A 14,805-nucleotide genomic window follows, 5' to 3' on the forward strand; every position below is an offset into this window, starting at 1 on the left:
TTACAGATATTGTGTGAGCATTGTTCTTCAGTCTATATACAGGTCAGCGCTGTATGATTTGGATAACTAATAAAATACAAGTAGACTAGGAAGCAATGTCTCCTCCTTGAGGTTTATATAATAACATGGTGTGAAGAACAAGGATTTGCTGTAACCCGTAGAAACTAGATATCAGCTATTAGCACTCTGGTGTCATCAAAACAACAAATGTGATGATCTGATTGGTTATTAGGGAATACAGCAACCAAGATAGCAATTGAACGGTATGAGGGAAACATTAAGGAGATGTAACAGAGACCAATAGGAGCACATGTAGTGTGGAACAGGGCAGTGTGCAGTGTTAGTTTAGATATGTTCGGTATTCATAGCTCTGCCTGTCATAGAAGGAATCCCAGTACTGAGAAGAGCTGCAGGAACTCTCTTCTGGATAGAACATTCTTTATTCTACTAGTTCCTTTACCTGCATGAGCAGAGCAGCTGTATATTACAGAGCTCAGGAAGGGCTGCCCCATTGTCATTATGTGATTGTGTAGTGCAGCCCTAGATCATTACAGTTAGACCTTCCCATATGAAAAATGCCCCCAAGTCCCCTTGCCAGACCCCTCTAGTCTTCTCTGACATATAACATGGCCTTGATGTTATATATAACACTTGCTAGATTTAAAAAAAAATAAAACTGCATATCCCCTATATGGATATTATGGTGATAGAACAACATAACTTGCTTATGATACATATGCTACATTCAGATCCTCAGGGTGACTCTTGTGTATGAATCTTCTGGTGAGTGACAAGTGCTCTTCTTTCAATTTAACACTTGCTGCTCCTGTGTGAATCCTCTGATGCTGTATAAGAGCTGGCTTGTGGGTAAAACTCTTGCTACAGTCAGAGTATTTAAATGGTTTGTCTCTTGTGTGAATCATCTGATGTGCAAGAAAACATGAATTATGAGTAAAACACTTGGTACATTCAGAGCATTAAAATAATTTCTCTTCTGTCTGGATCTTCCAATGTTTTTCAAGAGATGACGTTTGAATAAAACATTTGCTACATTCAGAGCATTTGAATGGTTTCTCTCCTGTGTGAATCCTCTCATGTCTTACAAAACTTGAATTTTTGGTAAAGCACTTGCTACATTCAGAGCATTTATATGATTTCTCTCCTCTGTGAATTCTGTGATGTGCATCAAGATTTGACTTTTTGGTAAAACACTTGTAGCATTCAGAGCATTTAAATGGTTTCATTCTTGTGTGAGTCCTCTGATGTATCGTCAGTTGTGATTTATAAGCAAAACTTTTGAGACATTCAGAATATAGATAGGGCTTCTAGCACATTATTCACCAGCAGCTTATTTGTAGAAGGTTTCTTTTATTAAAAAAAAAAATAAGACATTGTAAATCCAAAAGAGTTTATTAGGAACTGATGTTTGTAGTCTGTATGACATGTAGATGAGACTATACTTTTGGAACACTCATGTTCAGAGTACAAAGTCCTTTCCCAAAATGTCTTCTGTTTTTAGTATGATCCTGTTCATTAATTCACCTAAGAGAAAAAAGTGTGTTAATGGTTAATTTAAATGGGTTCTCTCCTGTGTGAATCCTGTGATGTATTACAAGATCTGATTTTTGGGTAAAACACTTGCTACATTCAGAGCATTTGAATGGTTTCTCTCCTGTGTGAATCACCTCATGTCTTACAAGACTTGAATTCTTTGTAAAACACTTGCTACATTCAGAGCATTTAAATGGTTTCTCTCCTGTGTGAATCCTCTGATGTGCAACAAGATGTGAGTTCTGGGTAAAACACTTGCTACATTCAGAGCATTCAAATGGTTTCTCTCCTGTGTGAATCCTCTGATGTGCAACAAGATGTGAATTCTGGGAAAAACACTTGATACATTCAGAGCATTTAAATGGTTTCTCTTCTGTGTGAATCCTCTGATGTGCATCAAGATTTGACTTTTTGGTAAAACACTTGTAGCATTCAGAGCATTTATATGGCTTCATTCTTGTGTGAGTCCTCTGATGTAGTTGTGATTTACAAGCAAAAACTTTGTGACATTCAGAGCATAGATAGGACTTCTAGCGTATTAGTTACCAGCAACTTATTTGTAGAAGGTTTCTTCTATTAAAAAATAAAATAAGATTGTGAAAATTCAAAAGAGTTTATGAAGAACTGATGTTTATAGTCTGTATGACATGTAGATGAGACTATTCTTTTGGAACACTCATGTTTAGAGTACAAAGTCCTTTCCCAAAATGTCTTCTGTTTTGAGTGTGATCCTGTTCATTAATTCACCTAAGAAAAAAAAGTTTGTTAATATTTAGAAGCCTTATACAATAATTAATCTACTTTAACAAAAGTAATGTTGTGTACAGAAGACAAATATATTTTATACACAAGCAAATATGACCCAACCATTTGCAATTGTTTTTATTCTTGTGTATATTGCCACATATATTCATAAATAAAACTGTGGAGACTTATCTGTACACTCACAGATGACAATAAGCTGTGATACATCCCTATAGGAGATTAAGTACTCTCCACATATTCACTATTACATTAGAAGAAAAACAGATCAAAATGAGGAAAGAAATCTTGTTTTTCAATATTTACTAATGATAATACAAATTACAGAATATAAAAAGAACAAATGATTACCCTAATAATTATAATTCTGTTAGGTGTCAGTGCTAACAATACAAACATTGTAAAGACATAGACGCACCACACATATATAACAATACGATATCTACAACATAATATATGCGCAATTGTGTTTATGTATCAATAAAATGACCTTACTCTGGTGATTTCTGCTTCTATCACTTTCTTTCCTGATCTTTCTAACTATTCCATCCTTCCAGCTCTGCAGCCACCAAATCACTAACACTGGGCTGATAATGCCTATTTATAGACATTCCTCCCCATCTCTCTGCAATAGGTCCCGGGATGACCAAAATATATTCTCAGACTGTTTCTTTCCAGGTCTCTCACTTTCTTGGCATGTAAATGATGTATACACATTTCTAATATCAATTACTATAAAAGAAAATTCTAATTAGACCTTGACTCATGGTAAAATCTTGCATTCTAATTAGATTATCATAGTATCTGACTTCCTGTTATGTCAACAAGTAGACCTTTTGTTTTTTATGTATCTATGTATTGTCTAGGCAGCCCTAACTCTGATTTCAATGTGATTCACTGTTAAAAATAAGCCATAATATAAAGTATTATGCAATAAATACACGTTATCCTCAAGATAAAGGCTCAGATCTTGTACATCTTCGACCAGCCAAGAACAGATTTACAAAATCAGATGAAGAACACTGAGTAAGTCGCTAATAATATGGGAAAGATACCAAGGTATTAAAAGTAGAATTAAAATTACCTACATACATTCTTAATAAACACTGTGAAGGCTTTCTCTGTACATCCTTACAAGACACAAAGCTGTGATATATCCGCACAGGAGATAATGGACTCATCACCTACTCACTATTAATGAAGCAGTTTACATATTTATTGTAGGTGGTGCTCCCTTGAACAAAATAGTCAATAAGTACACTTAAGAGGGCACTCTGGAGTCACATAATATATTATTTTATATATAGTATAACTTATATTATATACTATATATATATATATATATATATATATATATATATATATAAATAATATGGGGTAATTCCGCAATATAGTGTTTGGACTTTAGAGTACATAACCATCTCTATTAATATACATATCATATTATGAAGAAAATTGGGTGCATGGTTTATAGTGAAGCAATAATTAAGCTATTTGCTGACATTTATCATATGATGGCCCTGTAATAATTTATCCAGTTAAGTTAACCATTGTTTTTATATTTCTTTACTGTGATAATTCTAAAATGCTTCCTAGTATAGGCAGATCTGTCTGTTGTTACTATTATTCAATTTTAAGCAAATACGTATTATTCCCACATGATAAAGAGATGACATCGGTATAAATACCAGTAAATTATCCCAGTTGTTCTCATCTTTATATCTTCTTTTATGTGTTTCTCTATGAGGTGCTCTCCCAGGACAAAGTGATACTATTACAGGGAGGAAAGATAAATGATCCCAGTATTGAAGACTCTCTCAGTCCTCACTAATGTTGTGACAAGAACAAATCGTTTAGAACAAATATTTATTTATATCTAGTTTTCCCAAACAATCTATTACAATGAAAATTAAGTGTGATCAGTAGTAATAGAAGATATATGTGAGAATGTAACACAGGGGGAGGACGTCTCCCCATAGGTCATCGTTAATAATTAGTGTTCTATATATTTGAAACAATGTTGTATTACATTTACCTTAGTGGTGCAGTGTCTCCCACCAATAATCTCTTATATAATTGTAGGGTTCAGGTAACTTCTTACTTTATATCACATCTGACAGTTTATACTATAGTAAGTAGAATGATTTCCATTAATTCCATTAAATTAGCGCTAAAATAACAATTTTCAATACAGTGTAAAACACTTCTCTATATAGTGCAAAATAAAACACTTCTTGCTCAGTCTATTAATCTGGTCACAATCATGGCCCCTTATGTCTGATATGGGGGAATCACTGATACAAATACATAGAATATGTATATAACTTGGTAACTCCCTCAGATTGTAGTGATACATTGTTTAATACTACATAATTATATTTTGGACACCTGTAGGGATGTAGTTTGGACACACACTAATATACATGACTGTGAATGGGAATTTTCTGAGAATCTATAGGAAGATAAGAATGTATAAAACAAATTTTCAGAACATTATCTGAGAAATAGGCTTTCCTGTTAATGTTAATTACCTCTTGGAGAAAATACACTATCTGGAGTAATCATAATGTTATGATATACAGTACATATATTACACAAATTACACAAGAGTACTGGTAGATATATATATATTACACACACGATACCACAGTACTGATAGAGAATATAGAAAATATTACACACATGATATCACAGTACTGATAGAGAATATATAGATATATTACACACATGATTCCACAGTACTGATAGAGAATATATAGATATATTACACACATGATACCACAGTACTGATAGAGAATATATAGATATATTACACACATGATACCACAGTACTGATAGAGAATATATAGATATATTACACACATTATATCACAGTATTGATAGAGAATATATAGATATATTACACACATGATACAACAGTACTGCTAGAGAATATATAGATATATTACACACATGATATCACAGTACTGATAGAGAATATATAGATATATTACACACATGATACCACAGTACTGATAGAGAATATATAGATATATTACACACATGATACCACAGTACTGATAGAGAATATATAGATATATTACATACATGATTCCACAGTACTGATAGAGAATATATAGATATATTACACACATGATACCACAGTACTGCTAGAGAATATATAGATATAATACACCGATGATGCCACAGTACTGATAGGGAATATATATTATTGCCAAACTATACTTATTATCATGTATACAACGGTTGGCTCATAAAACTATTTGAACCATTATCTTAAGCAATTGTGCAACAATTGTTGACTTTTATAATTATGGGAGATCTAAATTTTTCCCGTCCTTACATATATGACTCATACAATTTAGGTGAAAATCTAGAAATGTCCATAAATATGTTTATGTATATATTGCAAACATACTGGTTCATGTATATCTAACTACACTGCAACCATAGGAGAAAGCAGATACATATAATGTACAGTGTATTATCAGGAGATTTAAAGTTCAACACATGTAACACAGCTTTGTTTTACAATATAATATTTACTAATAGATAATACAATGTACAGAATATACAATGCACAGTAATATACTATATTAATTATAATGCTGTTAGATTGTAATAATAACTATATAAACATTGCTAAGACAAAAACACATCCCATATTTACAATACAATATCTATAATATAACACTTATAAATGTTTGTGTATATATCAGTATATTCTTATGTATAATATAATTATCTTACTCTGAAGAGTTCTCCTTCTATCTCTTTCCCTCCTGATCATTCTTACTGCTCCATCCTTCCAGCTCTCCAGCCACCAACTCACTAACACTGGGCTGATACTGCCTATTTATAGTCATTCCACCCCATCTCTCTTCAGTAGTTCCCGGGATGACCAGAAGGTTCTCAGACTGTTTGTCTCCAGGTCTCTCATGTAAATCTCATTGACATGTAAATGTGGTATAAACATTCCTAAGGTCACTGACTTTAAAGGAAAATACTAATTAGACCTTGGCAGGTGGTAAAATCTCACATTCTAATTAGATCAGCGCAGTCTGGACCTTCCGTTTAGGATTTGTCTATTGTGTAGGCAGACAGTGTGAGCAGAATGTCCTATTGTACATATCAGCAGTAACTCTGATATTAATTTTATTCATTGTTAAAAATACACTATAACAAAAGATATAAGTAAATTATTTAATATAAATGAAATTGAAAAGGCAGATTATTGAGGATATTCATCTAAATAAAGCCAGAATGATACATATAGCAGAACCTCATATAACTATCAAATCTATTTAATACACAATAAAAAAAACTCCTTTCAATTGTTATAAAGCAGATGATAGCACCCTCAGGAACATGATTGAAAGATTCATGTATACAATTATTAGAACTAGCTGTTAACAATGATCATATATCAGGTAACTTAATGTCACCTGGGTTCACTGTGCAATGTCATTCCTGGAATCTGGGATTGAAAACAGACAGTCAGTATACAGGTGATAAATGTTGAGATCTAAAACCCTTCAATTACCAGTGTTCTGCTTAGAATAATAGGGAAAAATAGGCTCATCATAGATATCGAATTTCATAAATACTGAAAGCAGAGATCTACTTCTGAAAATAATGTGACCAATCCTTATGGAGACTGTAGTAAGAACCTTCATCATCATCATCATCAACATTTATTTATATAGCGCCAGCAAATTCCGTAGCGCTTTACAATTGGGAACAAACATTAATAAGACAATACTGGGTAATACATACAGACAGAGAGGTAAGAGAACCCTGCTCGAAAGCTTACAATCTATAGGACAATGGGAGTTAGAAACACAAGGGCATGTGCTACATCATATTGCACAATGGACCAGCCAGACTGCAAAGGTAAAAGTACTGAGTGGGCTGTGTGTGTTACAATGTTGGTCAGTGGGTTGTTGTCTTGCGTTAGCTGTGTAGAGGATGGCAATAGGGTAATCTAGGGAAATTAAGATGATGGTTGAGGAATATCATAACCTTGTCTGAAGAGGTGGGTTTTCAGTGAACGCTTGAAGGTTTGAAGACTAGAGGAAAGTCTTACTGTGCGTGGGAGGGAATTCCACAAAGTGGGTGCAGCCCGGAAAAAATCCTGTAACCGAGAATGGGAGGATGTGATGAGAGTGGAGGAGAGACATAAATCTTGTGCAGAACGGAGGTGTCGATTAGGGAGATATTTCGAGACAAGTGAGGAAATGTATGTCGGTGCAATTTTGTTGATGGCCTTGTATGTTAGTAGAAGAATTTTATATTGACACGTTTCTGTGCTGTTGGACTTTCATCAGAAGGATGAATCCAGGTGACACAGTCTCAGTATTTATATGTGATGTATTCAATCACATCTGATCACTAATCACCTGTACAACGGAAAGACAAATGTCCAACTTTGTAAGGATTGCTGCAAACCTCTTTGATATTTAAGATTAAAATTCAGAACATATATAAGTATTAAAAGTTTTTTTTTACATGTATTAATGGATCTGACTTCTTTCTACCAGCAAAATATCAGTAAAACAGATAATCACATATGGAATAATAACAGCTCAGAGTAAATAACAGATTATCAGCGTATGTAAAAATTTGTGAGAACAGAGAAACTCTGATTAGAATAATCAACCAATGTAATTTGAACAAGAATAGACGAAACAACTGTGACAAGAGGCACAACTAAATGTATCACATATATGTATCACAATAAACTAAGTGGAGGCAACAATGTGTCACATTACATCACATAAATACAACAGGAGTGTTGATGTATCACATGTGTCAGATGAACTAAATAAACACATAAGTCAGCGGCAGCAGATAAACAGATGATCCTCAGTCAGCCACAAGTCTACATTGGTAAAAGGCAACAGCTAGAGATTAAATAACATCTACCGGTTAAGTAATATAGAAGATCTAATAAAAAATACAAAATATTAATAGCTAATCAATGGGTTTTTTTCATAGTAAGATTCAGACACATTAATTGTATGACTTACAATGCAGTTTGCTAGTAATTACACTGAGGCAGAGAGTTTGCTATTCAATTGCTATCAGTACTAGCCGGACCTCCTGTGCAGGGCCATTACATTAATATTACACTCATTATACCACAGTACTGATAGAGAATATATAGATATATTACACACATGATACCACAGTACTGATAGAGAATATATAGATATATTACACACATGATACCACAGTACTGATAGAGAATATATAGATATAATACACACATGATACCACAGTACTGATAGAGAATATATAGATATATTACACACATGATACCACAGTACTGATAGAGAATATATAGATATATTACACACATGATACCACAGTACTGATAGAGAATATATATATATATATATATATATATATATATATATATATTACACACATGATATCACAGTACTGATAGAGAATATATAGATATATTACACACATGATACCACAGTACTGATAGAGAATATATAGATATATTACACACATGATACCATAGTACTGATAGGTTATATATAGATATATTACACACATGATACCACAGTACTGATAGAGAATATATAGATATATTACATACATGATATCGCAGTACTTTCAGAGAATATTTAGTTATAATACACACATATATACACCATAGTACTGTTAAAGAATATATATTATTGCTAATCTATATTTATTATCAGTTTTATTTATTTATTCATGTTTGTTTATATAATTATCATGATATATATATCAATGGCTGGTTTGTGAAACTATTTGGGTCGAAATTTTAAGTAATTGTACAACAAAAGTTGGATTTTAATATTATGGTAGAGCTAAACTATTCCTATCCCTACACATATAACTTATACAGTGTAATTTAAATTTTGTAAATGTTCATCATATATTACAAATGAACATTATTGTTTTGTCATTTCTCCCCATCTCTGTTCAATAGTTCCCAGATGACAAAAAAGTATTCTCAGACTGTTTGTCTCCAGGTGATATTTAAATTAGAGTCTTATAAAATGTGTTTTCTTTCATCAAAGCTGCTTCTCATGTAAACCTCCCTGACTTGTAAATAAGATTTAAATATTCCTAAGGTCACTTACTACAAAGGAAAATTATAATTAGACCTCAGAAGGTGGTGAAATCTTCTAATTAGATAACTGCAGTTTCTGGAATCCTGTTATGTCAACAAATGGACCTTTTGTTTAGGATTCACCTATTGTCTATGCAGAGGGTGTGAGCAGAAAGACCTGTTCTAAGTATCATCAGTAACTCTGATTTCAACATGAGATACAATAAAAAATTAGACATAACACACACATATAAATCTCCAATGATTATGTTAATATGTTTAGAACAGTGATGCATGTTTATATTTAGTGTAAGAACTGTCCAGAAAGGGGAAATTTCAGATTACAGTTCAGATTACATCTAAAATATCATTAATAATGTTGTTGATGAGTGCAGAGGATCCTATGTTTATGTAAAAAGATCCTGCATATTACAAGCAGGACAACACTCAGAATAAACAAAAAATCATAGATATTAGATTGATCCAATTGATTAACAAGCTGATCTAAAAGACCACAACAAGTGAGAAAAGGACGACCTCTGAATTACCTTGTTTTTCAAATGGCTTAACCTAATAACTATGATTTTGTGTTCATTCTGAGTGTTGGCCTGATTGTAATATACTGTATTATGCTCTGTGCCTCTGCCCCGGATCTTTATAAGATACAAGTGAGTGCTGCTGCTCCTATTATGTGTGTACTCTATAATATATGGTATAATATATATATAAAGTGATATAAGGGTATCTGTGCTGTTTCCCCCTTCTCTCCTATGTCCTATTACCTCTCCCCTGGTAAAACTCACAATAGACAGTTCCGCTTCAGAATATAATTCATACTCCTTACCTACAAAGCCCTCAACCACTTCTCTCCGCACTACATATCCAACCTCATTTCCTCACATACTCCCTCCCACCTGCTCCACTCAACCAATGACAGCAGTCCAACCTCCGTACTGATTACCTCTTCCCACTCCCACCATCAGGATTTCTCCTATGCTGTTCCCAACCTCTGTAACACATCCCGGCTCCCAATCAGACATAAATCAGTGTCAAAGCCTTCAAGCATTCCATAAATCTCATGTTTTTATTTAACCCTTCATGCATAGAACTGAGCAGATGATGTCTGCAGCCTTTCAACGTGCTGCACCTATATAGGATTATGCACCTTGTGAGTTATAAGGATATTAGAAGTCACCAAGGTGATCTACAACAATATAAGGGCAGAATTCTGAAAGCAGGATACTTTTATACAAGACATATAAATCCTAGATGACTACTAATATCCTTAATAACAAACAGTACATTTACATATTAGCACCACTTGTATATTATATTCACATCACACTCTCCTTCCCCCTCACAACTCTTTCCCTTGGGAGAACCACAAACATGAGGGAGCACAGACATTTAACTTGGGCTTCATCTGAAAACATCTCTCAGCAGAGTGTAAAGATACCAGGGATGGTATCCACCAGTGGGTTCTCTAATCACTGGGGCACAACTCCAAATGGTTGAAAGAAGTTGATTTTTATTTTAAAATTCACACAATACAGTGAATAGTTCCAGATTCCAGGAAGTCAATAACCCCAAAGCTTACAGAAGGCTCTGGGAAATACCTGCTAAATGTCTGTATCACTCATCTGTTTGACTTAGTGGGATGTAGCAGCTAAAAAGTCTGTGACAGCAATATGAGGTAACGACCAAGTCTATTGTTCTTTGTTATAATAGGATATAACTCCGTGTCTCACAGCCTGGCATACTGACTCACACCGTGGGCTAAACTGATGATGGAAAGAACAAACTGATGGAACCTGAATTCCTGCTCAGCCTTCCAATGAAGTAGCCCACTCTCAGTATACACCCTACCTTTATACCCTGCTGTAGTTATCCTCCCCATAGTGAACTATATGGTGCCATGATGTCTGTGCTGACTTGGGGACATGTTTGTCCTATCTGTCCCCACACAATAGGGCTCACTGAGAATTTAATCAAACTACCTCCCAACCCACACAATCTGAAAAGCTTGTTATGTCCCAGCGATTAAACAATAAGCCCACATTATCTATGGCTCACACCTGGCTGTATATTCAAGAACCCCTAGGTAGAATATACGCAAATATAAACATTGAAATACACAGATAACTAACTTTTACAACACAATATTTCATGTATTATGTTTCCTTTGAACAAATGTAAATAATCTTGTGCACATACACCAAGTAATTACGCTGCTGCACAGTGTATGAATATTTTGCAGTTATACACAAAAGAAAGGGGATATTTAGAATTGTCTTTTGTGGTTCTCCAGTGGGGTCACCCTGCTTCCTCCACAGAGAGCATAGCCATCTTGGTTGTGGCATTTATTATGGACTTTACCACCTCCGGCCAATACACTTCACCTCCCGGTGATAGATTTAGAGATAACAGGATGCAGATCAATATTCCCTCTATGGGGAACGGCCAAACACTATTTATTGGGATCCCCGGCACATGGATACATAGGATCCGCTACTGTCTAATGATTGTGGTCACCGTACAGCACTGCAGCCGTCCATTCCTATGACAGCAAAACATTCATAACCCTGTATGACCCAGACCAGCACTTCCTCCTGACATATTATTAAAAATATAGATTTATATTGAAGCGTAATATTAAACGTCAGGCAAAGACCAATCTAAACATGTGTGATATGTGGGCGTGAAAGGGTTAATTAAAACAAAACTACCTGATCTATCTAGGAATAAAAAAATGGAAAAAGGTGAAATAAGTTCTAATCAGAGTCATCATTTACAGTTCACCTCATGCCCGTCCCCTGCACCCAAATCCACACATATACACTGACACCTAAGTGCTGTTAACCCAATCAACTTCTTATTGTTATTAAAACAACTATTTTCTCCTATGGCTGCATTGTCCTGCCCTAATCAGGCTGCCTATTTCTACAGCAAAATACTTACTTCAGCCCTAGATAATAAAGCTCCAGCTACCACATACAGTCTCTGATGATACAGCCTCCATCTCCAACTACTGCCCTATTTCTCTCCTCCCATTTGTCTCCAAACTACTTGAGCTATTAGTGTACAAACCCCTATCTCACCTTCTCTCCTCTCACTACATTCTTGACTCTCTGCAGTCAGGTTTCCACTCCCAAGATTCCACTGTAACAGCTCTCACAAAAGTGATTATTGATCTACTAACTGCAAAGTCTAAGGCGAAAATTTATCAAGCTGTGAGTTTCCGTCAGATTTAAAAAGTGGAGATGTTGCCCATAGCAACCAATCAGATTCTATCTATCAATTTGTAGAATGTAATAAATAGAGGGCTGCTGCTACAAGACCGATCTTCCTCTCTCACCGATCCCCATCTGCGGCACCACTTTCCATCTCTACATTGGATCCTTGTGTCCTCCAGAATCCAGTTCAAATTACTCCCCCTTATCTACACCACCTCTCACTCCCACCTACAAGACTTCTCCCGTGTTGAGCCCCACTTATGGAATTTCTATAATTCTATACCCTTTATTTTCATGTCTGCATGTATTTTGTCTACCTTGTATGTCCCTGTTATATCTATGTCCTGTCTTCTGTACTGTACTGCACATGCTAATGGCAGACTGGAAAATAATCATAATTACAAAAAAAAGAACTATGGGGTGTACAGTGTTTAATTGCTGTTAGTCCAGATAATAAAACTTTACATTCTTTACAGGTCATATGAGTTAGAAATCTTTAATAGATGTACTAAACTAAAGTCAATACAGTATTATTTGGTTGTTAATTACTTTACATTAATTAATATAGGCATAGGATTTTTAGAGGATTTAAATGGTTGCACTAAATTAGGTTTTGTTGCTGTGACATATCACAGTTGCAAACATTTGCTTCATCCATTTATTCAACAACAGGTTTAGAGTGATTTTAATTTTTTCACATAAGATGCCATGACAACACATGATCATTAAGAAGATGGCTGACAATGAGCAGACATGACTGTATGAGCATGAGCTGTAATGAATTGCAGTTTCCATAAGTTAAAAAACTTTAAATTATTTGCAGGCCGTCCTAGTTATTACCTTTATTATATATACTAAACTAAAGTCAATAAAGTGTTCTTTGGCTGTCATCAACTTTACAGTTATAAGGATAGACATGGTCGTGGCATTTTAAAGGAAATAAATGGTTGAGTTAATTTTTTTTGCGACATATAACAGTCACATAGATTTAGTGCATTCATTTCTACAATAGAAGGAATAGAATGATTTAAATTTTGTCAATAAAATGCCAGGACAACACATCATTAAGATAATACAGAAAATATGACTGACAATAAACATACATGACTGCATGCGTCTGCCCTACAATGAATTATAATTTGCCAAATATCTTGTACATTTTCCTATATGATGTTGACAATTTAACTATATAATGTCGACATTGTAAATCTGTTGGACATGTTATGTGTCAAAATTTCACAGGGCGACATTATGTATGTGTAGATATTAGTTATGTCGACATTACAAGAGTGTAGACATTATAAACGTATCAGCAATATTATATGTCCACATTTTAGATGTCGAAATTTATAATGTGTAGACATTATTACCGTGTTGACATTATTTTGGTCGACATTATAGCAGTGTAGACATTATCTCAGTCAACATTATGATTTAGACATTTTACATTCCAAAACTTCTTCAATTTCATTGAAGACATTTCTGCTACATCCCTCTAATACATTTGCTCTATGTTAATAAGGATAACTGGTCTTTGCAGTCTATTTATTATTGGCTCTCATATTATCAGCATCACACAACCCCATAAATATCACCTCTGTTTCCATCTTCTAATATGTAGCAGAGTGTACAATATTCATTAATACTGAAAAAAGATGTTAGTTCCATAATCAAAAACATAAATTCCACATTTATCATGATCTGTTTTTATTCAACATCAAGTGTTATAGAAACAGCCGCCAGTAATATAATGGTAATTACAGATATTGTGTTAGCATTGTTCTTCCATCTATATGCAGGTCAGCGCTGTATGATCTGCATCTCTAAGAAATACATATAAAGGACCTCTAGAAGTAGACTAGGAAGCAATGTCTCCTCCTTGAGGCTTATTTAATAACATGGTGTGAAGAACAAGGATTTGCTATAACCCATAGAAACAAGATATCAGCTATTAGCACTCTGCTGTCATCAAAACAACAAAGGAGATGATCTGATTGGTTGTTATGGGATACAGCAACCAAGACAGCAATAGAAAGGTATGAGGGAAACATTAAGGAGATGTAACAGAGACCAATAGGAGCACATGTAGTGTAGAACAGGGCAGTGTGCAGTGTTAGTTTAGATATGTTCGGTAGTCAAAGCTCTGCCTGTCATAGAAGGAATCCC

The 14,805-nt window shown here is 34.4% G+C and overlaps 1 pseudogene; it reads right to left on the reverse strand.

Annotated features, from left to right (window-relative positions):
* Positions 1 to 725: 725 nt before the first annotated feature.
* LOC142149644 (uncharacterized) lies at positions 726 to 2,006 on the reverse strand (annotated as a pseudogene).
* Between the last annotated feature and the right edge of the window lie 12,799 nt (positions 2,007 to 14,805).

The sequence above is a fragment of the Mixophyes fleayi genome, chromosome 4 (assembly GCF_038048845.1).
Source record: "Mixophyes fleayi isolate aMixFle1 chromosome 4, aMixFle1.hap1, whole genome shotgun sequence".
NCBI classification, from domain to species: Eukaryota; Metazoa; Chordata; class Amphibia; order Anura; family Limnodynastidae; genus Mixophyes; species Mixophyes fleayi.